The sequence below is a fragment of the Macaca thibetana genome, chromosome 2 (genome assembly GCF_024542745.1).
Source record: "Macaca thibetana thibetana isolate TM-01 chromosome 2, ASM2454274v1, whole genome shotgun sequence".
Taxonomy (NCBI): domain Eukaryota; kingdom Metazoa; phylum Chordata; class Mammalia; order Primates; family Cercopithecidae; genus Macaca; species Macaca thibetana.
Window position 1 is genome coordinate 59,526,569 of NC_065579.1, and position 21,807 is coordinate 59,548,375.

At 36.5% G+C, this 21,807-nt stretch overlaps 2 protein-coding genes across 11 annotated transcripts in view; one reads left to right on the forward strand and one right to left on the reverse strand.

Annotated features, from left to right (window-relative positions):
• The window catches only part of SSR3 (signal sequence receptor subunit 3), a 425,362-nt gene that overhangs the window by 322,638 nt on the left and 80,917 nt on the right, over positions 1-21,807 (reverse strand). The gene's annotated exons all lie outside the window — the stretch shown is intronic.
• Positions 1-21,807, forward strand: part of LEKR1 (leucine, glutamate and lysine rich 1) — a 226,126-nt gene that overhangs the window by 47,983 nt on the left and 156,336 nt on the right. The gene's annotated exons all lie outside the window — the stretch shown is intronic.

Below are 21,807 nucleotides of genomic sequence, written 5' to 3' on the forward strand. Positions count from 1 at the left end.
GTTCCATCTATGTTGCTGCAAATGGCATGATTTCATTCTTTTTTATGTCTGAATAGTATTTCATTGTGTATGTATATCACACATTTTCTTTATCCATTCTTCCATTGATGGACACTTAGGTTGATTCCATATCTTTGCTATTATGAATAATTCTCCAATAAACATTCAAATACAAGTATCCCTTTGATATACTGATTTCTTTTCCTTTGGATAAATACCCTGTAGTGGGATTGCTAGATTGTATGGTAGTACTGTTTTTAGTGTTTTGAGAAATCTCCATGCTGTTTTCTAAGGTGGCTGTACTAATTTACATTCTTATCAACAATGTATAAGAGTTCCCTTTTCTCTGCATCCTCACCAGCATCTGTTATTATTTTCTCTTTTTAATAAAGTAGCTGTTCTAACTGGGGTAAGATGATATCTCATTGTAGTTTTGATTGGTATTTCCCTGGTGATTAGTAGTGATGAACATTTTTTTCATATACCTGTTATGTATTTGTATGTCTTCTTTAGAAAAATGCCTTTGCATTTCCTTTGCCCACTTTTTAATGGAATTATTTGGTTTCTTACACTAAGGTTTTTTTTGTTTTGTTTTGTTTTGTTTTCTTTTTTTAAGTTTCTTGTATATTGTGGATATTACTCCCTTGTCAGACAAATAGATTGCAGGCATTTTCTCCCATTCAGCAGGTTGTCTCTTCATTCTGTTGATTGTTTCCTTTGCTGTGCAGAGGCTTCTTGGTTTAATATAGTCCCATTTGTCTATTTCTGTTTTGTTATCTGTGCTTTTGAGGTCTTAGCCATAAAGTCTCTGCCTAGACCAATGTCTTGAAGCATTTTACCTATGTTTTCTAATAGTAGTTTTATAGTTTGGGGTCTTACATTTAAGTCTTTAGTCCATTCTGAGTTGATTTCTATATATGATGAGAGAGGTGTCCAATTTCATTCTGCTGGATATGGATATCCAATTTTCCCAGTACCATTTACTGAAGAGGGTGTCCTTTCCCCAGTGTGTGTTCTTGGTGCCTTTGTTGAAAATCCTCTGGCTGAAAATATGTCAGTTTATTTCTGGATTTTCTATGCTGTTCTCTTGGTCTATGTGTCTTGTTTTTTATGCCAATTGCATGTTGTTTTAGTTACTGTAGCCTTGTAATATATTTTGAGGTCAGATGGTGCAATGCTTCCAGCTTTGTTCTTTTTGCTCAGGATTGCTTTGGCTTTTTGGACTCTTTTGGTTCCATGCAAATTTTAAGATTTTTTTTCTATCTCTGTGAAAAATGACATTGGTATTTGAAAGGCACTGCATTGAATCTGTAGATTGCTTTGGTCATTGCTAAGGTCATTTTAATGATATTAATTTTTCTGATTCATGAACATACAATGTCTTTTCATTTGTTTTTGTCTTCTTTATTTCATCAGTGTTTTGTTTACCTTGTAAAGATTTTTTACCTTCTTGGTTAAATTTACTTCCAGGTATTTTTTTGGAGCTATTGTAAAGGGAATTGGCTTCTTGATTTCTTTTTCAGCTAATCCATTATTGATATATAGAAACATTACTGATTTTCATATGTCAATTTATGTCCTGCAATTTTACTATTTTTATCAGATCTCGGAGTTTTTTTTTGGTAAAGTCTTTAGGTTTTTCTGGATATAAGATTATAGTCATCAGCAAAGAGGACAATTTGACGTTTTTCCCAATTTGAATGCCTTTTATTCCTTTCTCTTGCCTGATGCTCTGGCTAGGACTTGCAGTACTGAGTTGAGTAGGAGTAATGAAAGTGTGTATCCTTGTCTTGTTCCAGTTCTTAGGGGAAAGGCTTTCAGCTCTTCCCCATTTCGAATGATGTTAGCTGTGAGTTTGTCATATGTGACCTTTATTGAGATATGTTCCTTCTATGCCTAGTTGGTTGAGTTTTTATCATGAAGGGACATTGAACTTTACCAAATACTTTTTCTGCATTAATTGAGATAATCATATCTTTTATGTCCTTCATTCTTTTGATGTGATATATCACATTTATTGATTTGTGTATGTTGAACCATCCTTGCATCCCTGGGATAAATTCCATTTGATTACGATGTATTTTTTTGATGTGTTGTTGGATTTGGTTTGCTACTATTTTGTTGAGAATTTTTGCATTTATGTTCATCAGGGATATTGGCTCGTAATTTTCTTTTTTAGTTGTGTCCTTGTCTGGTTGTTTTTTTATCAGGGTAATGTTGGTCTCACAGAATGAGTCAGGGAGAATTCCCTCCTCTCCTCTTCAATTTTTGAGAATATAGTTTGAGAGAATTGGTATTAGTTCTTCCTTGAAAGTTAGGTATAGTTCAGCAGTGAAACCATCTGGTCCTGGACTTGACTTTGTTGGGAGACTTTTTTTTACAGATATAGTCTCATTGCTCATTATTGATCTGTTCAGATTTTCCGTTTCTTCCTGATTTAATTTTGGGAGGTTGTATGTGTCCAGAAATTTTTTCATTCCCTCTAGGTGTTCTAGTTTGTTGGTGTTTATAGTTGTTTATAATAGTCTTTTGTATTTCTGTGGTATCAGTTGTAATGTCTTCTTTTTTGTATCTGATTTTATTTATTTAAGTTTTCTCACACTCTGTTTTGGGTTAGTCTAGCAAGTGGTTTGTCAATTTTGTTTATCTTATCAAAAAAAAGTTATCATTTTATTGATCCTTTTTATTTTATTTTATTTTTGTAGCCTCTGTTTTGTTGAGTTCTGCTTCAATCTTTATTATTTCTTTCTTTCTGCTTATTTTAGATTTGGTTTGCTCTTGCTTTTCCAGTTCCTTCAAGTGTATAGCTAGATTATCTATTTGAAATCTGTCTACTGTTTGATATAGGTGTTTACTGCTAAAAGATTCCCTCTTAGCACTGCTTTTGCTAAATTCCATAGGTTTTTGGAATGTTGTATTTCAATTTTTGTTTGTTTCAAGGAAGTTTTTTATTTCCTCCTTATTTTTTCTTTGACACAAAGTTGTTCAGGAGCATGTTGTTTAATTTCCATGTATTTGTAGTTTCCAAAGTTCCCCTTGTTATTGATTTTTAGTTTTATTGTGGTTTGAGATGATACTTGATATAATTTTGAGTTTTCAAAATTTATTAAGAATTATTTTGTGTTCTAAAATATAGTCTATCCTGGAGAATATTCTATGTGCTGGTGAAAAGAATGTGTATTCTGTAGCTGTTGGAGGAAATGTTCTGTATATGTCTGTTAGGTCCCTTTAGTTTAATGTACAGTTTAAATATAATGTTTTTTTGTTAATTTTCTGTCTCATGCTGAAAGTAGGGTGTTGAAGTCCTCAGCAATTGACATATTGGAGTCGATCTCACCTTTTCAATCTAAAATTTGCTTTATATACCTGGTTACTCTGGTGTTGGTTTAGAATTGTTATATACTGTTGATGAATTGATCCCTTTATCATTATATAATGACCTTTTTTGTATCTTTTTTACTGTTTTTGACTTAAAGTCTGTTTTATCTGATATGAGTATAGCTACTCCTGTTCACTTTTGGTTTCCCTTTGCATGGAATATCTTTTTCCATCTCTTTCTTTTCATTCTGTATGTCTTTACAGGTGAGATGATTTTCTGGTAAGCAGCATATAATTGGGTCATGTTTTTTAATCCATTAAGCTAGTCTATATTTTTTAAAGGGAACATTTACTCTGTATTCAAAGTTATTATTGATATGTGAAGGCATGTTCCTGTCATTGCTTTCTGGTTGGTTTGTATATCCTTTGTTCCCCTCTTTCTCCCTTTTTGTTTATCAATGGAGTTTGGTGATATTCTGTAGTAATCTTTGAGTTTGTATCTCTTATTTGTTTGTGTGTTTGCTCTACCAATGATCTTTATATTTTGTGTGTGTTTTCATGGTGGTATTTATTGTTCTTTTAATTCTGGGTGTAGGACTCCCTTAAGCATTTCTTGTAGGACCAGTCTAGTGGCGATGAATTCCCTCAGCTTTTGCATGTCTAGAAAAGACTTTATTTCTCCTACATTTATGAAAGATAACACTACTAGATACAGTATTGTTACTATATTAGTTAGAAGATTTTTTCTTTCAGAACTTTTAGAATATCATCCCATTCTTTCCTGGCCCATAAAGTTTCTGCTGAGAAATCTGCTATTAGTGTGATGGGGATTCCTTTAAGTGATTAGAGACTTTTCTCTTGCTATTTTTATAATATTCTCTTAGTCTTTGACTTTGACAGTTTAACTATAATGTCGTATGGTGAAGACCTTTTTGAATTTATCTATTTGGAGATCTTTGAGCCTCCTGTATCTGGAAGTCTAAATCTCTTGCTAGGCTTGGGAAGTGTTCGTCTGTTATTTTGTTAAATAGGTTTTCTAATCCATTTGTTTTCTGTTGCCTTCTCTTCTACTTGATCTACTCTATTGTTTAAGCTTTCAAATATATTTTGCATTTCATTCAATGAATTCTTCAGTTCCAGAATTTCTGTTTGGTCCTTTTTTACAATATCTTTCTCTTTGGTAAAATTGTAATTTATATCTCAAATTGTTTTTCTAATTTCTTGGTATTGTCTTTCAGTATTCTCTTTTTTGAAAAAAAGGATATCTTTTTCATTAGAATTATGTTATTGCTAAATGATCGTATTTGTTTCATATGCTTAGCAGTCATTTGCAGTTTGATTTTTCATATACTACCTCTGACCATTTTTATTTGGGGGAGGCTTTTTAATAAACTAGTAGTCCTCCTTATAAAATAAAGTTATAATTTTTAACATGTGTTCAGACATTTTCCCTTGGCTTGTTATATATGATGTTTTAAAAAACTTTTTTTTTCAATTGTTTTTGGAGCACAAATAGTCTTTTGTCACGTGGATAAGTTATTTAGCAGTAATTTCTGAGATTTTGGTGTATTCATCACCTGAGCAGTATACACTGTACCCAGTGTGTCGTCTTTTATCCCTCACATCCCTCCCACCCTTCCCCCCAAGTTCCTGAAGTTCATTATATTGTTCTTATGCCTTTGTATCATCATAGCTTAACTCCCACTTATAAGTGAGAACATACAATATTTGGTTTTCCATTTCTGAATTACCTCATTTGGAATAATGGTCTCCAGCCACATCCAGGATGCTATAAATGCCATTATTTTATTCCTTTTTAGGGCTGAGTGATATTCCCTGATGTATCTATACTGCATTTCCTTTATCCACTCATTGGTTGATGGGTATTTAGGCTGGTTCCATATTTTTGCAATTGTGAATTGTGCTGTGATAAACATGCATGCACAAATGTCTTTTTTCATATAATGAGTTCTTTTCCTCTGGGAAGTCAGTAGTGGGATTTCTGGATCAAATGATAGTTCTATTTTTAGTTTTTTAAGGAATCTCCACACTGTTTTCCATGTTTACATTCTCATTCTCACCATCAGTGTAAAAGTGATCCCTTTTCACTACATCCACACCAATTTCTATTATTTTTTGATTCTTTAATTATGGCCATTCTAGCAGAAGTAATATGATATCACATTGTGATTTTGATTTGTGTTTCCCTGATAATTGGTGACATTGAGCGTTTTTTAATGTTTATTGGCCATTTGTATATCTTATTTTGAGAACTGTCTGTTCATGTCCTTAGCTCACTTTTTGATGGGGTTGTTTTCTTAATGCTGATTTGTTTGAATTTCTTTAGATTCTGGATATTAGTCCTTTGTCAGATGCATAGTTTATGAATATTTTCTCCCATTTTGTGGGTGGTCTGTTTACTCTGTGGATTATTTCTTTTGCTGTGCAGAAGCTTTTTAGTTTAATGAAGTCCCATAGATTTATCTTGGTTTTTGGTTGCATTCGCTTTTGGGTTCTTGGTCATGGACTTAATGACTACACCAACATCTAGAAGAGTTCTAATGTTACCTTCTAGAATTTTTATTCTTTCAGGTCTTAGATTTAAGTATTTGATCCATATTGAGTTGATTTTTGTATATGGTAAGAAATGAGGATCCAGTTTTATACTACATGTGGCTTGCCAGTTATCCTGGCACCATTTGTTGAATAGGGTGTCCTTTCCCTACTTCGTTTTTGTTTTTTGTTGTTGAAAATCAGGTGGCTGTAAGTATTTGGCTTTATTTCTGGGTTCTCTATTCTGTTCCATTGGTCTACATGCCTGTTTTTATACCAGTACCACGCTGTTTTGGAAACCATAGCCTTGTAGTATAGTTTGAAGTTGGGTAATGTGAAGTCTTCACATTTTTTTTTTTTTTCTCCTAGAGTTGTTTTGGCTATGTAGGTCTTTTTTGGTTCCATAAGAATTTTAAGATTGTTTTTTCTAGTTCTGTGAAGGATGATGATGGTATATTGATGGAAATTGCTTTGAATCTGTGGATTGCTTTTGGCAATATGGTCATTTTCACAATATTGATTCTACCCATCCATGAGCATGGGGTGTGTTTCCATTTGTGTTAATGTGATTTTTTTCAGCAGTGTTTTGTAGTTTTCCTTGTAGCAATCTTTCACCTCCTTGGTTAAGTATATTCCTAACTATTATATTCTTTTGCAGCTGTTATAAAAGGGATATAGTTCTTTATTTGATTCTCAGCTTAGTCATTGTTGGTATATAGCAGTGCTACTGATTTGTTTACATTGATTTTGTGTGCTGAAACTTTACTGAACTCATTTATCAGATCCGGGAGCTTTTTGGATGAGTCTTTAGGGTTTTCTAGGTTTACGATCATATCATCAGCACACAGCAACAGTTTGACTTCCCCTTTACCAATTTGGATGCCCTTTATTTTTTTCTCTTGTCTGACGGCAATGGCTAGAACTTCCAGTACTATGTTGAATAGAAGTGATGGAAGTGATCATCCTTGCTTTGTTGCAGTTCTCAAGGATGATGTTTTCAGCTTTTCCCCATTCAGTATAATGTTGGCTGTTGGCTTGTCATAGATAGTTCTCATTACCTTAAGGTATGTCCCTTCTATGTCAATTTTGCTGAAGATTTTAGTCATAAAAGGATGCTGGATTTTGTCAAATGTGTTTTCTGCACCTATTGAGATGATCATGATTTAAAAATGTATATATTTATGTGATTTATCACATGTATTGACTTGTATATGTTAAACCATCCCTGTATCTCTGATATGAAACCCAATTGATCGTGGTGTATTATCTCTTTGATATGCTGTAGGATTTGATTAGCTATTAAATAGTATTTTTGTTAGTATTTAGCATCTATGTTCATCAGGGATATTAGTCTATAGTTTTTCTTTTACTTTTTTGTTATGTTATTCCTGGTTTTGGAATTAGGGAGATACTTGTTTCATAGCATGATGTAGAGAGGAGTCCTTCTTTATCTTTTGGAATAGTCTCAGTAAGATTAGTATCAGTTCTTTGAATGTCTTAGAGAATTCAGCTGTGAACCCATATAGTCCTGGACTTTTTTATTGTTGGCAACTTTTTTACTACTGTTTCAGTCTCACTGCTTGTTATTGGTCTGTTCAGAGTTTCTGTTTCTTCCTGATTTAATTTGGGAGGGTTGTCTATTTCCAGGAATGTATCCATTTCCTGTAGATTTTCTGGATTGTGTGTGTAAAAGTGTTCATAGTAGTCTTGAATAATATTTTGTATTTCAGTTGTATTGGTTGTAATATGTCCCATTTCATTTCTAATTGGGTTTATTTGAATCTTCTCGCTTCTTTTCTTACTTAATCTCACTAATGGCTTATCAATTTTATCTTTTTAAAAAACATCTTTTTGTTTCCTTTGTTTTTATTTTTATTTTTTTTAGAGACAATGTCTCACTCTGTTGCCCAGAGTGGAATACAGTAACACGATCTCGATCTCGGCTCACTTAAACCTCCACCTCCTGGGTTCAAGTGATTCTCTTGCCTTAGCCTCCTGAGTAGCTGGGATTCCAGGTGCGCACCACCATGCCTGGCTAATTTTTGTGTTTTTAGTAGAGACAGGGTTTCACCATGTTGGTCAGGCTAGTCTTGAACTCCTGACCTTTGATCTGCCCCCCTCAGCCTCCCAAAGTGCTGGGATTACAGGTGTGGCACCGCCTGGCCTCATTCATCTTTTTTCTTTTTTTTTGCTTCAATTTCATTTATTTCTGCTCTGATCTTTGTTATTTCTTCTCTTCTGCTGCGTTTGGGTTTGGTTTGTTCCTGTTTCTCTAGTTCCTTGAGGTGTGACCTTAGATTGTTTATTTATCTTCTTTCAGATTTTTTGATATAGGCATTTAATGCTATGAACTTTCCTCTTAACACTGTTTTTGCTGTATCCCAGAGGTTTTGATAAGTTGTGTCATTATTATCATTCAGCTCAAAGAATTTTTAAATTTCCATCTTGATTTCATTGTTGACCCAAAGATCTTTCAAGAGTAGATTACTTAACAACCATGTATTTATACAGTTTAAGGCATTCCTTTTCAAGTTAATTTCCAGTTTTATTCCACTGTAGCCTGAGAGGATACTTAGTATAATTTTGATTTTCTTAAATGTATTGAGACTTGTTTTGTGACCTGTCATATGGTCTATCTTGGAGAATGTTCCATGTGCTGAAGAAAAGAATATATATTCTGCAGTTGTTGGGCAGAATATTCTGTAAATATCTGTTAAGCTTATTTGTTCTAAGATATAGTTTAAGTCTGTTGTTTCTATGTTGATTTTCTCTCTTGATAACATGTTATATGGCTTGACTGTGTCCTCACCCAATCTCATCTTGAATTGCAGCTCCCATAATTCCCACTTGTAGTGGGAGGGACTCAGTGGGAAATAATTGAATCATGGGGGCAGCTTCCCCCATACTTGTTCTCATGGTACTGAATAAGTCTCATGAGATCTGATGGTTTTGTAAGGGGAAACACTTTTTCACTTGGCTGTCATTCTCTCTTATCTGCTGCCATGTAAGATGTGCCTTTTGCCATGATTAAATAGTCCATTAAAGCTCTTTTTAAAATTTTTTTATTTTATAAATTACAAAGTCTCGGGTATGTCTTTATCAGCTGCATGAAAATGGACTAATACAGTAAATTGGTACCAGTAGAGTGGGTGACTGCTATAAAGATACCTGAAAATGTGGAAGCAACTTTGGAACTGGGTAACAGGCTGAGGTTGGAGCATTAGGAGGGCTCAGAAGAAGACAGGAAAATGTGGGAAAGTTTGGAACTTCCTAAAGACTTGTTGAATGGCTTTGACCAAAATGCTGATAATGATATGGACAATGAAATCCAGGCTGAGGTGGTCTCAGATGGAGATGAGGAACTTGTTGAGAACTGGAGTAAAAGTTATTTTTGCTATGTGTTAGCAAAGAGATTGGTGGCATTTTGCCCCTGCCCTAGAAATTTGTAGAACTTTGAACTTGAGGGAGATGATTTAGAGTATCTGGTGGAAGAAATTTCTAAGCAGCAAAGCATTCGAGAGCTTACTTGGGTGCTGTTAAAAGCATTCAGTTTTCATGAATCAGCATAAAAGTTCAGAAAATTTGCAGCCTGACTATATGATAGAAAAGAAAAGCCCCTTTTCTGAGGAGAAATTCAAGCCAGCTACATAAATTTGTATAAGTAATGAGGAGCCAAATGTTAATCATCAAGACAATGGGAAAAATGTCTCCAGGGGATGTCAGAGACTTTTGTAGTAGCTCCTTCCATCACAGGCCTGGAGGCCTGTGAGGAAAAAATGGTTTTGTGTGCCAGGCTCAGGGGTTCTCTGCTGTGTGCATCCTAGGTACTTGGTGTCCTATGTCCTAGACACTCTAGCCATGGCTAAAAGGGGCCAAGGTACAGTTCAGGTTGTGGCTTCAGAGAGTGTAAGCCCCAAGCCTTGGAAGCTTCCACATGATGTTGAGTCTGCAGGTGCACAGAGGTCAAGAATTGAGGTTTGGGAACCTCTGCCTAGATTTCAGAGGATGTATGGAAACACCTGGATGTCTAGGCATAAGTTTGTTGCAGGGGCTGGGTCCTCATGGAGAACCTTTCCTAGGACAGTGAGGAAGGGAAATGTGGGGTGAAGCCCCAACAGTGAGACCCCACTGGGGCACTGCCTAGTGGAGCTGTGAGAAGAGGACCACTCTCCTCCAGACCCCAGAATTTTAGATCTGACAGCTTGCACTGTGCACTTGAAAAGTCTGCAGATGCTTAATCCCAGCCCATGAAAGCAGCCAAAAGTGGAGCTGTCCCCTGCAGGGCTTTCAGACCTTGCCCCTCCCCATATGCCTACTCCATCAGTGGCACCTCCTGGGCTCTCCTGCACTTGCTGGTATCCATAGCAACTCCCCTTTGACTCCTGGACTCTGGTCAAGAAAATTTGTACCCAGTCAAAACCACTACCAATTTCAGTTGGGAGCTTCCTTTGCCCTGTGACCCCCACTCCAATTCTGCTGGCTGCCTTCCTCAAGGTTCCCTGTCAGATATAGTCAGGGATGGCTTCACTGGGCTCAAGCAGGAGACTGGGAGTAGGTACAAGGCACTTACCGCTGCTACTTCTGCTTTTATGTTTTGTGGGACTCCCTAAGTCCATTTCATCTCTAGGTAAGGTTAAAACCTCCCATGACCTGGATTTTCAGATTCCCAAGTGGGGATGTGTATTTGGAAGTAGGTTTTCTCCCCTTCACACTTTGGCAACTCAGTTTTTCACCTGTTGTGCAGAGTTTGTAGCAACGTGCTGCTTCCTTCAAAGGATCTGTGAATTCTTTCTGTCTTCCTGGTATGTTCTTGCAGTAGTTCTTGGAGCAAAAGATCATGGTGTGAGTCTCCACATGCTGTTTTGTCCATCCATGTGGGAGCAGCACATTAGCTCTGTGTCCTATCTGCTGTTTTATGTTATATGTCTGTTTTTCAATATTCTCTTATAGCTTGTGGAGCTTCTTTAATATCAATATTTCGAATTCTTTTAGGGATTTTGTGAATTTCTTTTTGATTGGGATCTGCTCCTGGAGAATTATTTTCTTTTGCGAGTGTCACATTTTCTTGCTTTTTAATGATTTTTTATTTGTCCATATTTTTATGTTAATATCTGAGTCTCTGGTGTAACAGTTGCTCCTCCCAATTTTTTAAATTTGCTTTTGGAGATTTTCTTGTCACCTCTCTGCCTTCTTGGTGGGCCTTTGAGGTGCACAGTGCAGGTGTGAAGTGAGGCAGTGAGTGTGACTGTAAAGCCTAGGCTTGGAGCCTGGTAGGCAGAGTGTGGGGTGCACAAGAGCTACAAATTTTACATTAGTAAAAAGTAGAATTGTTTTTTTAGGGTATGTTACTTCATATTTAGAAATGTGTTCATAAATATTATGAACTGTTATGTAGATGTTTTGTGTGGCCAACCGAATGATGCTTTGAATTCTGAACACTCTATTGAAAAATATTTTAATGATTAATTTATACATTCTGATGTACATATTGGTGCAAGTTCTCTGGTAATTGCTCAGGAGAGACCAATCAAACAAGAACTTATGGCAATGTGAATTTTAATCATATAGTTAATCTAATTAAGAATCATTTTTATCAGACACTCAAAAAGTTTAAAATTTAGCATAGTTTTTGTGTTACAGTTCTGGGATTGGGGTAATCTTTCTGCCCGTCCCCCAAACATTTGATTAACATTTTATAAAAATTTAGGTTAGCTCATTCATTCATTCTTTTTTCCAGATGGTATATCTTGAGAAATATATTTGAATATTCACCTCTCTATATGTCATTTGAATAATTATATGTGTTTTATATCATTGTTACTATTTTGACAAACTCAAGATAGTTGGCCATCTATATTTTATCATTAATATGTAGATAAAATCATAATAGAGGGAATCTAGTGATATATATCAGAGAATGGAAAGAATATCACCCTTTCAATATATGTAATGTCTAATATGTAGCCTCAGTTCATGTAGCTTTTTAGTATCTTTAATGACACTATCCAGTTGAATGTGATTGCATAAGAGGGCTCAAAGAAGGTAGCACAGTAGGAGTGGGGAGAGGATTGGGTTAGGGAACGGAAAAAAAGTAAAGCAGTTGGTCAACACTTCTATTTAAAAGGCAATGCACAGTTGATAGAAATGGTAATGTTTATGTTCAATCTTAACAGCAAAATATATTTCAAACTCATGCTTAGACTGGAAGTAGAACATTGCCAGCTGAAAGAACGAATGCCAGATCTACAGCATTCTGTCACTGAGCCATATATAGGTCTGTGATTTGTTTTCCTTAGCTTTTCTTAATAACTTTGCTTTTGCAAAATAAATATTTTTTTGAAATGAAGTTAATGGATTTATTATGATATTAAGCCAGAAGATTTTGGAGAGGCACAGAGGGAGAAACAAATAAAAGGTTTGAAAGGGCCTGGTTAGATTTGGGAGCTGCTAATAGAAAGAGCGAGCTAATTAAGCATGCCATGTTCTCTAGCTCCTTTTATTTTGCTTATGTTTGTTTGTCTTCTCTTTTTCTAACCTTTTGCTTTTAGCCTGTCTTTATTTTTTAAGTTTTCTGTTAAAAGCAGCATTTTCTTCGAGTACTTGTCATCATCATCCTTCTATGTCAGATTTTGTCCAGTGTTCTCAGGTTCTTCTCACCAGAATCACATTCCAAACACAAGCCTGTCTTTGTGTCTTTTAAAAAACTCAGTGAAAAGCAAATTAGAATATGAGCTGAAAAACAAAACATACTTTGTTAATGTCTTTGAAAAATTAACTTTAGCATAACCTGTTTTGTAGCTCTTATTTTCTAAAGAGGAAAGTTTATTTTCTTGCAAATGCTAAATCATAGATTTCTTTATTAATAATCTTATTTTCTTTGGCTAGATACTGTATTCACTCATATGCTTGTACCTAGGAGACTACATTGTCATTTTCTCCATTTCCTATCCTCTTTTAAAGGAAAAAAGTTGGTTACTGAAGTAAAGCTCAGAATTGTCACTGAGTTAGAAGAGTCATTTAGTACCTCATTTTACTCTGTAATATTTGCCTGATGTTATATGTTATTATGGGAGGAAGGACTGCAACTAAAAAACTTTCTAGGGTTGATAGCGAGAATTATACTAAAAAGTTATGTTTTGCATAATTATAAGCATGTTTTGTTTATTTTTGCTGGAAAAAAAAAAAAGAAAACCCAGCAGCAACCACCACTGTACCTCTTTTTTTCTCGAATGCCTTTCTTTTGCTCAAATCTTAAATCATTTTGGAGGCGGTTAGAAGGAGATGAAAATGATTTGTTGTGGATGCTAGAATATTAAGTGGTCTGGCAAGCAATTGGATTTCTCTCTCAGATGGAAAGGAGAAACATGCCAACTCTTTACCATGCTGAAATACAGAAACTAACTGGGGCTGATTCTGAAAACATCTTATGCCTGTGAAAACAAATGTTTGTAAGAATTACCACCTAATTCTTTTCCTCTGTGAACCCCTGGGTTTTGTAAGAAGAGATTTAAAAAAACATATATTTGGGAATGCATGTAAAGTTAATATCCTGCTTAACTTTTCTTCATGCCCATAACATTTGTGGTTTTTAGCTGCTACTAACTTCCTTTTCTTGGTAATGTCATTCCCCACTCCTCAGTTCCTGTGAATCCCTCTTAAGCATCTTTTAAATCAAGGCAGAATTCAAAGTACAGTGTACAAGTAAAAATCCACCTTTCAAAATGATATGCAAAGAAATAATCAAAAGGTAAAAAATCAGAGTAAAGGATAGTCCCACTACATATTAGTAGCAAGATAAGAGTCAGGCTACCTGAGTTCAGATCTCAGCTTGGGCACTTGCTTGTTTTGTCGCCTTGTTTGTTCAACTTTCTTACATCTCTGCCTCTCCATTTCCTCATCTGTCAAATGATGTTAATATGGAGCTACCTAATAGTAAAATTGTGATGTTTAAATATGATAGCTCATGTAAATTATTAAGTCCAATGCCTGGCACTTGGTAAATGCTCAATAGAGTTTTATTTTTGTTTTGTTTTATTATTATTATTTGTATAAAAGTTTTCTTAACTTTAGGAAAATGTTACCCTGAAAAACATTTTAATATCAATAAAATAGCATATAAAGTAACATTCTGAACTAACTCATTTACTTAAGTGCCAAAATGAAGAGAAATGAAATCTGAGAAGTTATAATCAACTCAATATATATTGTATAGCTTCACAGTTCAGAGTGGTTTCCTAAGAGCAATCTAAATCAGTAAATATCTAAATGATAAAATATTAATTCATTTAAGTACATATAATTGATAAAACCAAGACAACAAATTATTATGTGATTTACTACTTTGTGGATTTGCTTTAATAAACCCCCAAACCTAATGCTATAATTTTAAATTATTTCTAAATATGAATAATTCATATTAAGTATTTTTCTGAAGTTGGTAAACAGAAATTATATTAATATTTCCATTGTAAAAATGCATGCAAACTTCAGCCTAGCCTTTTGTTCCAACTATCAGAAATTCCCTGTCATTGTATTTGTAATCAGTAAGTTTAATGTAACATTATATTTACCAGACAATTGAGACCTCTCCGCGTTGGTAATTGAGATCAGTGTAATCAGTTTACCCCAAAGTAATGCTTAAGCAGCATTATTTTGACAGGCAACAGATGAGAAAAGAGGCAGCAACCCTGGATATGGACAGTATTGTTTTTTTTTCTAAAAGTCATGCTTTTTTTTTTTTTTTTTTTTTTTTTTTTTTTTGAGACGGAGTCTTGCTCTGTCACCCAGGCTGGAGTGCAATGGCGTGATCTTGGCTGACTGCAACCTCTGCCTCCTGGGTTTAAGTGATTTTCCTGCCTCAGTGTCCCAAGTAGCTGGGATTACAGGTGCGCACCACCATGCCCAGCTAATTTTTTTTTTTTTTTGTATTTTTAGTAGAGATGGGGTTTTGCCATGTTGGCCAAGCTGGTGTCACACTCCTGACCTCAGGTGATCTACCTGCCTTGGCCTCCCAAAGTGCTGGGATTACAGGTGTGAGCCATTGTGCACAGCTGCCATGCTTCTTTTTAACAAAGAGAACTGAAGAATTTATGGGAAACTAGAAAAGCATCTTTGTGTTTGTTTATACTGTTACATTTCAGAAGAATTTAATTTTGGAAAATACAACCCAAAATTGCTTAAGGGTAAGAAAAAAGTATATACATTTGCCTTTTGGGGTTATATGAGTCCATATGTAATAAATTATTAGTACTTCAGAATAGGTTCAATGCTGTCTAGTTTCTAGGAGTGGAGGAATTGAAGGGTTTATTAATCTTTTTAATCTAGTTGAGGGAAGTAAGGACTTAAAGGGTTAGTAAGAGAGGAACATAAGGTTATTGTTTTTATGATATGCAATGGAAGGTAATCAGTGAGGATTAATCTGAGGGGCAATGTTATTATCTGAGAGAACAGTTCAAATTAATTATAGTTGTCACTTCCCATAACTCAACTGAATGTGGTTCAGTTTCTTGTGACAAGTACATAGCTTACTTGAAGGAACTGAGACCTGGAGTTATAACCGTCCTTTGGCTAGGACAGGTGTTGAGGAAAACAGCCGAAGCCTTAGGCACTATATAGGTATAGTCTTCCACCACCATTCCCCACACACATACCTCTCAAATCTCCAAGAGATTTGATGTTTCTAGATGAGTAGTTAACAAGAAAAGTTCAGGGTGAAATTAAATAATAAATTGTCCCAACAGATGGCAGGGTTCATTTTGGGGAATCCAAATGTCTAATCACTTAGCCAGGGACAGTTAGAGAAACTGAATTGCAAGGTTGTACTCTTGGCATGAAAAGAGAATATTAGAGATCTTGGTGTTACCAATAAAAGACAAGATTACAAGAAACCAAGTTGTAAGCCTACTGTTGAAGCCAGCCCCACAACCCCCAAAAAAATCAGCAACAAGAATAAATTGATGCAGAGTTGGACAGGGGTTTCTGAAGTCAGGATTGGTCCCAACAGTCAGGGGAGAGGGGATGAGAAGAAGAAAGGCAGGTGGGTAGGAGGTCTCTAAGTGGGGGAATCATATGGCAATAGATGTGAGATAGAATAAATACCACCAGATTGAGGGTAGATAATTGATGTTATGTATCAGTGAGAGCATCTGTAAGTTGAAGAGACAAGATTCTGAAGGAGAGGACTCAATGGGAGGACAGATTGGTAGAAGGGGTGGGCTCAAGCAATATAAATATTCCTGGACCAAAGTCTCCGGGGAATTTTCTTGGGTAAATTCTGGTAGATTGAGTTTCTTAAAATGAAAACATAATTCTTGCTTTAAATCCTCCAAGGGACCCATAACACTGAGGAAAAAATGCAAATTCCATAACATGGCACACATGATCTCCAGTTTGCCTTTGATTTTTGTCATTACAGGTGAGCAACTAAGAATTAACTAGAATGTTCCATCTTCTTTGAAGCTACTGTGCTTTGGCTTAATTCCTTTCTGAAATTTCCTGCTTGTTATACCCTCCTCTGCTTCACACTGACCATAACTCATTCTTTACCATTCAGCTTCCTTGACTGAGTCCTCCTCTTGTGCTTGCATAAAATTTTGGGCATACCGGTTGTTACAGTACTTACCCTTGGTGCTGGTTGACTGACCAATCAATCTTATTAACTGGAGTTCTTTGATGAATGAATATATGCATGACTAAGATGAGACTCTGAGAGGAGTGAATTATGGCTAAAATTTAGCACGGTTTGATGGTTGGCTTGTTTGAAGGGCCTCAGGCCTACTCATGATAACTTCCTGTTTGCAATGGAGTCATCCAAAAACTTTCGAAAGATCAACGTTATCTGGCATCTGATTCTCAATAGAGCCCTTTGTGGAACACTGGTGTCTTGTAAGGTCAGGATATATAGGAAAATCTCTGTTCTTGAGGGACTCTGGAATTCTGATTGTGCCTTGGCTGTCAAGGGAGTTTTCAGGTTCTATATTTTGGAGAGTGTATTTTGAAGAAATATAGAAGAAATTACATAGTCGCTGTCTTCAAGTCTGGTGGAGGAATGGCATTGGGGAGGACTTCTTGGGTGAGATTTTTATTCATGATTCTTGAAGTTCATAGTGTGGGCTACTTAGCAGATATCTGGAGATCAGATAAGTCAGACTTTTTAGATTTCACAATGTAAGGGAGTTGTGGTGTGACAAAACACTATTTATTAATTATTTGTGTGCATCTGTGTATATTAGCTTTATTTATATTTTACAAGAAAAGTATTAGCATTCAGCTACAGTAAGATTAAAGGAATAGCATCTGATATAGTTTAGATGTTTGTCCCCTGCAAACCTCACGTTGAAATGTAATTCCCAGTGTTGGAGGTGGGGCCTGGTGGGAGATATTTAGGTCATGAAGGTAGATCCCTCATGACTGAATTCATTCTGTCCTCACCACAATAAGTGAGTTCTCCTGATCCGATTGTTTAAAAGTGTGTGACACTTCTCCCCATTGCCTCTGCTTTTTGCTATATGAGATGCCTCCTCCTGCTTTGCCTTCTGCCTTGACTGTAAGCTTCTTGAGGCCCTTACCAGAAGTAGATGCTGAAACCATGCTTGTACAGCCTGCAGAGCTGTGAACCAATTAAACATCTTTTCTTTATAAATTACTCAGCCTCAGCAATGTAATAATGACATAATATAGCATCTCCAGGTGTAGGACTGTCTGTCTTCTCCCGTAGTCAAAGAAACTATCTAGATCTGGGGCATAAAATTGGTCTTGGGGTAATGGACATGGTCCAACTACCCCTTCCAAGTTGGTAACAGGATGGGGCACATTGACCTGCTGAAGAGTCTTCCAATTCTAAAGCAGTGGGCTAACGGTGAACTTAGAGGCTGAAGTGAAGGGTCAGGAGTTGGAAAGCAGTTTGATGACCAATGAAGTTTATGGGGAAGTACCAAAAGCAATCACCTGAAACAGTGTGTAGGAGAAGGAAGTCTTTAATGGAGCAGACTTCATCTTGGTCAGGAGTACCCTCTGAAAGGGACAGTTCCTCTGGACAAATGAAGCCTCTTTGGGACTCACCAGGAAAAGAGTAATGTCTTTTTTTAGATGGGGTACCTGTTATCCATTTGACCTTCCCCTCTTTTGGTGATACTTTCTGATACCCAATTGAAGTGAACAACACTTTAAATAAAAGTGATCACATAGAATAATTGTAAAATTAATACTAAAAACTAAAGCATTGCTCCTCAAAGTGTGTTCCAAGGGATTCCTAAGAAATTTTATTGAAAAAGTTATCTGTGATTAAATTTATGTTTGGAAAAATATTCCGCATCTATTCTTGGTGAATCATTCTGCATATTAGCATAATGCTATAATCTGAATGGTTGTGTCCTTAAATTTTTATGTAGTGATATTTTTCATAGACTTAGAAACAACTATTCTAAAATTCATGTGGAACCACAAAAGATCCCAAATAGACACAACCAATTCTAAACAAAAGGAGTAAAGCCAAAAGCATCACACTATCCAACTGCAAACTATACTACAAGGCTACAGTAATCAAAACAGCATGGTACTGGTACAGAAACAGACATGTAGACCAATAGAACAGGATAGAGAACCTAGAAATAAAGCCACAAACCTGCAACCAGCTGATCTTCGACAAAGTTTACTAAAACAAGCAGTGGGGAAAACACTCCATACTCAATAAATGCTGCTGGAAAAACTGGCTATGCATATGTGGAAGATTGAAACTGGACCCTTTGCTTTCACCATATACAAAAATTAACTGAAAATGGATTAACGACTTACATGTAAAACCCAAAACAAAACCCTGGAAGAAAATTGAGGCAATACTGTTCAGGACATAGGCATGGGCAAAGATTTCATGATGAAAACACCAAAAGCAATTGCAACAAAATAAAAATTTGATAAATGGAATCTAATTAAAGAGCTTCTGCGCAGCAAAAGAAACTATCATCACAGTGAACCTACAGACCACCTACAGAATGGGAGAGAATTTTTGCAGTCTATTCATCTGACAAAGGTCTAATATCCAGAGTCTACAAGGAACTTAAACAAATTTACAAGAAAAAACAACCCCATTAAAAAGTAGGCAAAGGACGTGAACAGGTGTTTCTCAAAGGAAGACATTCATGCAGCCAACAAACATATGAATAAAAGCTCAACATCACTAATCATTAGAGAAATGCAAATAAAAATCACAATGAGGCTGGTGCAGTGGCTCACACCTTTAATCCCAGCACTTTGGGAGGCTGAGGTGGGTGGATCACCTGAGCTCAGGAGTTCAAGACCAGCCTGAGCAACATGGCAAAAACCCCATCTCTACAAACAATACAAAAATTAGGCATGATGGCTTATGCCTATAGTCCCAGATACTTGGAAGGCTGAAGCAGAAGGATCACTTGAGCCCAGGAGGCAGAGGTTGCAATGAGCTGAGAATTGCACCACTGTACTCCAGCCTGGACGACAGAGGGAGACCTCGTCTCAAAAAAACACAAAAACAAAAACAAAACGAAAACAAACACCACAATGAGATACCATCTCATGCCAGTCAGAATGGCAATTATTATAAAGTCAAGAAACAATAGATGCTGGCAAGATTGCAGAGAAAAAGGAATGCTTTTACACTGGGGTGGGAATGTAAATTAGTTCAACCATTATGGAAGACAGTGCACTGATTCCTCGAAGTTCTGGAAGCAGAAATACCATTGACCCAGCAATCCCATTACTGAATATATATCCAGAGGAATATAAATCATTCTTTTATAAAGATACATGCACATGTATGTTCATTGCAGCACTATTCACAATAGCAAAGATACAGAATCAGCCCAAATGCTCATCAATGATAGATTGAATAAAGAAAATATGGTACATGTACACCGTGGAATACTATGCAGCCATAAAAAGGAACAAGATCATGTCCTTTGCAGGGACATAGATGGAGGTGAAAGTCATTATCCTCAGCAAACTAATGCAGGAACAGAAAACCAAGCACCACGTGTTCTCACTTATAAGTGGGAGCTGAACAATGAGAACACATGGAGGGAAACAACACACACTGGGGCCTGTCAGATGGCATGGTGGGGGGAGAACATCAGGAAAAATAGCTAATGAATTCTGGGCATAATAGCTAGGTAATGGGCTGATCTGTGTAGCAAATGGCACCTATGTAACAAACCTGCACATCCTGTACATGTACCCTGGGACTTAAAATACAAGTTGATGAAAAAAATAATAAAAAATAAAATGGACAAAGGACATTAACAGATGGGTATCTTCTCAAAAGAAGATATACATGTGGCCAACAAGCATATGAAAAAATGTCCAGTATCACAATTCATTAGAGAAATGCAAATCAACACCACAATGAGATACCATCTCACACCAGTCAGATTGGTGATTACTTAAAAGTCAACAGATAACAGAGGCTGATGAGGTTGCAAAGGAAAGGGAATGCTTATACACTGTTGTATAAATGTGAGTTAGTTCAGCCACTGTGGACAGCACTCTGGAGATCTCTCAAAGAACTTAGAACTACCATTCAACCCAGCAATGCTGTTACATATACCCAAAGGAATATAAATCGTTCTACCATTTATACACACACATGCATGCATGTGTCCATTGCAGCACTATTGACAACAGCAAAGACATGGAATCAACCTAAATGCCCATCAGTAGTGGACTGCATAAAGAAAATATAGTATATTATACACCATGGAATACTACACAACCATAAAAAAGAATAAAATCATGTCCTGTGCAGCAACATGGATGGAGCTGGAGGCCATTATCCTAAGCAAATTAATGTAGGAACAGAAAGCCAAATACCAGCTAAACCTTGAGTACACATGGATACAAAGAAGGGAACAATAGACACTGGGGCCTACTTGAGAGTAGAGGGTGAGAGGAAGGAGAAGATCAAAAAACTACCTATTGGGTACTATGCTTATTACCTGGATGATGAAATAATTTGCACACCAAACCATGTGACACGCAACCCATATAACAAGTCTGTATGTGTAACTTAAAAGTCAGAAAGAAAAAATTCATGTGTTGGAATCCTACCCCAAGATGATGGTATTCGGAGATGGGGCCTTTGCGGGGAGATTATGTCATAGGGCTCCACCCTCATAAATGGTATTAGTGTGTCAATGAAAAGAGTCAAACTCTGTAAAATTTTGAAGAGATTTATTCTGAGTCAAATGTGAGTGACCATGGCCCATGACACAGCCCTCAGGAGGTCCTGAGAACATGTGCTCAAGGTGGTTGGAGTGCAGCTTGGTTTTATACATTTTAGGGAGGCATGAGACGTCAATCAAATACATTTAAGAAAAACACTGGGTTGGCCCAGAAAGGCAGGACAACCCAAAGTGGTGGGGGCGGCGGGAAGCTTCCAGGCTGTAGGTAAATTTAAACATTTTCTGGTTGATAATTGGTTGAGTTTGTCTATAGACCTGGGATTGTTAGAAAGGAAATGTCCAGGTTAACATAAAAGATTGTAGAGACCAGGGCATGATGTGGTAGCTCACGCCTGTAATCCCAGCACTTTGGGAGGCCAAGGCAGGTGGATCACCTGAGGTCAGGAGTTTGAGACCAGCCTGGCCAACATGGCGAAACTCGTCTCTACTAAAACTACAAAAATTAGCTGGGCATGGTGGCACGCCCTGTAATCCCAGCTACTTGGGAGGCTAAGGCAGGAGAATTGCCTGAATCCAGGAGGCAGAGGTTACGGTGAGCTGAGATCGTGCCACTGCACTCCAGCCTGGGTGACAGAGCAAGACTCGTCTCCAAAAAAAAAAAAAAAATTGTGGAGACCAGGGTTCCTTTGAAGTCTTATAGTGACTGCCCTTAGAGACAATAGATGACAAATGTTTACTATTCAGATCTTTAGAAAGTGCCAGACTCTTAGATAATCTCTTTAGGATT